Source organism: Hylaeus anthracinus, unplaced genomic scaffold (assembly GCF_026225885.1).
Source record: "Hylaeus anthracinus isolate JK02 unplaced genomic scaffold, UHH_iyHylAnth1.0_haploid 11914, whole genome shotgun sequence".
NCBI lineage: Eukaryota > Metazoa > Arthropoda > Insecta > Hymenoptera > Colletidae > Hylaeus > Hylaeus anthracinus.
The window spans coordinates 1-3,626 of record NW_026534274.1 but is presented as its reverse complement, the minus strand read 5'-3'; positions in this window follow the sequence as shown (position 1 = coordinate 3,626).

Below are 3,626 nucleotides of genomic sequence, written 5' to 3'. Positions count from 1 at the left end.
TCGCCCCCCCCCCCCCCCCAACAAATACTATCCCAAACTTATTCATACAGTATTTCCATGGGGAGAGTTTATACATTAGCAGTAATCAATATTGCCGCCCCTCCCCTCCAAAAAAGCCCCAAATTCACTCAAACTATATTTCCGTGTACATACTATATACATTAACTATTAATTCCTCATAGACAATAAACATGTTACATTGATAGCATTCAATATTGCTGCCTCTACCAAAAGCTAACCCAAACCGGAATTAAAAAGTTTTTACATCTGCGCCGCCTTCGAAAAAGGTACAGCATTTAATATGATGTATTTAATAATTTAACCAAATTCATCAAACGATGGTGAATAACATTGCAGTATAAATAGAAATTATTTCACACTTTTCACTGCACCTTTTTTGAAGTCGGTTAAATTTTTTTTCCAAAAAATTATTTTCTATATTTCGTTTGTTCAGTATGTCTTGTATCTGTCTGTTAATTTCTGTCTTGCGAGTTTCAGGTAGTCTATAAGATCGAACATTTACTGGTTTTTCGTCTGTAAGCTCTATCGAGTGCTCTGTTAGGCTGGTTGCGGGGGTAGGATTTCCTTCTAAAGAAAAAATGTCCGCGTACGAAATAATTAAACGTTCCAACGGTATTTTATACGATGACTCTATGTGTTCCAGTCTGGTCTTATCTCTGAGTAATCTGATTCTGTTCGCAGGAAGCATAGTGTCCAGTTTTACGTTAAACGTCAGCGTCTCGTCACCGTCGTTGAGAATGTTGACGCGGCATTTCCGTCCGTGAAAAGTGATATTTTCTGGCAAAGTCGAATGCGGTGGCACGTAAATTTCTTCGTACAACGGTGTTTTTACATCATTTAATTGAAGTCTGTCGTTAGTAATTGTGTATTCGTATTTTGAAATGAAATCTATTCCTATTATTCTGTCTTCTATGTATTAAAGGGAAGTCGTCGTCTACTACGTATAATGTCTGCGTCTGTCCTAGTGATTAAAATTTTATAAAATATAAAATTTTCTTTTTTCTATAGACTGTATTACACCGGGTTTCAGTATTCCGTGTTTGATAAGGCTGATTCCGGCTCCCTGTATCGATCAGAAACCTTCCTCGTCGTAACATATCAGGGAATATGATTCTGATGTGTTTAACAACTTAACTGTCGGTCTCGCGCCGGCGCGAGACGCGGGGTGTACGGTGAGGGACCGGTCTCGCGCCGGCGCGAGATGCCTACCGATCAACTTTTATGAGCCAGTACGGCGCCGGCATCGTGCGAAGTTACATGCTAACGTGTCTGCACTGCGCTTGAACGTTCTAACTTCTTTGGCGAACTATTGGTTTTTAGGTATCTTTTATAATTTTTTTTTATTGCGCTTGCAATATGAGTACGAGAAAGGGTCCGCTACGTGCCAAAAAACAAAGGTTGGTCGAACTGGATTACGTACAAGATAGTGATATTGAAGAAGAATTATTTGGAAATTGTGACGAAGAAAATGACTATCAGCCGGGTAGTGATTCTGAGGAGTATTCATCAGACGAAGACCGTAATCAGGGCTTGACGTTCGAGCAATTCTCACTAGTAAATATCGAGTTACGGCCAACTCCTTCACATGCGAGGCCGAATGAACCATCTACTAGTGGATCTACATCGAACTGGACAAGTAGAGGTGACATGAAAAACTTGCATTTTAACGTGGCCAGACAAAAGAGAAACCTCAAGCTGTAGCGAAATACAACGAGTTTATGTCTGGAGTTAACAGGCAGGATCAACTTCTTGCATTTTACGCCTGCGAGAGAAAAACCCTTAGATGTTATTTGAAAATTGCGATTCACACGCTACAACTCCTTTTTATAAACTCTTATAAAATCTATAACCAATACTCAGGTCAAAGAAAGATGACCTTATACGACTATCGTATAAACATAATAAATGCTTTGCTGCCAGTAAAATCAGAACCAGAAGTAGGCGCCTCATCATCGAAATCAGTCGGATCACGCCATTACATTCGTAAAATTATAGAGACGAATACAAGAGGCAAGATACAGCGAAAAATGTATCATCAGTGTCACAAGAACAAAAGCGCACAGACACGTTCTACCAATGTGCAACCTGTGTTGAAAAGCTTGGACTTTGTCCAGAGTGCTTCGATACATACCACATCGAACACACTAAAAATTTATTAAAATAAGTCAGCTAATTTTACTTTTTTGCGGGTTTCATTTAAATTTAAAATGATTTTGGAAGATTGTTGATTAATAAATAATTATTGTTCTGAAAATAATTACAAAAATATAAATAATAAACGATTTATGTGAATTAAAGTCTGTAAAATCATGATCTCGCACCGGCACGAGACCCGGCATTGATAGAGAGAATTCCTTTCGCAGTGCTGGTCTCGCGCCGGTGCGTGATAGTTTTGATTTCTTATTTTTTTAATTACCTTATATATGCAAATGGTACTTAATTAATAACGTTTGAATCCTTTTTAAACAAATAAACGTCAAAAAAGAAAATTGGCTTCTGACTGACTCCCATGTTCTAGACACTGACAATAAAACTGTTAAGTCTTCCGGAAATGGCATTGATTTTGTCGATTCGGCTTGATCTATTTGTTAGTCGGTCTCTAGGTGGTTGATTCTTTTGGGAGGAATTTTGGAGAATTGATTCCGAGGAAAATTTCTTGCATAGCAGTTAACTACTGTATGACCCGTCTTATTGCAATACGTGCATTTTAATTCCATTTTTTGACTCGGAGGCATAATACCAAGGTTGGACTTATAAGAAGGTATAGGTTGTCTATTTTCAGATCTAAGCATAGAAAGTTGAGTAGGAGGGTTGGAGCTAGGTATGTGCTTCTGTGGATTTCGGTTTTGTCGTTCACTATCGTAGCTTCTATCTCGATAGCTGTGTTTTGTGCGTGAGAAAGTGTCGTAATGTCCCTTGACATGAGTATGTTACTAATGTCAGGTCGACGTTAGTTATGTATGTTTTGAGCGCATTTTCTTCTTCGTTCATAAGCGCCATGTTTCCTTGCCCCTGCAAAGCGTATCGATTTTGAATGGCGTAACGCAATTCATGAAAGTAGCGTCTAAATTTTAAATAAAATTCGTGCAAGGCTTCGCCAATGAATTGATACAACATGTTTACCTTATCCCTAGCCACAGTTACGGAAGTGCCCGCATTGACATTTTCGTGCAAAGCGTCAAAAAGATCTTGAAAATCATTAATTGGAATGGTTTCAATAATATGAATCAAATCGGCAGACCTTTGTATTTCAAGGTCCGCAGTTGAAATACCTAATCTACCAGCGGCCGTACGTAACGGACAGGGGATGAATTAGAGTATCGACGGTGATCTAGACGCTGGTTCGCGAGAAAATCCCGGTTTTATAGAACCACTAGTTCGCATACTACACTGGCCCGCAAAATAATAGGGACACTTTTTCAAACCCTCGTAACTATGAGAGTTTTCAACCGATTGGAATGAAACTTCGTGAGGAGTAATTTTGAAATGTCCTCTGGGCGTGAGTAAAGTTAAATGGGTAAGGGTCGATACGAAGGGGTTAATTCACTCCCTTAAAGGGCGTCGAAAAACGTCACTTCTAAAGGTGCCAGAGATGACGGAAAAGG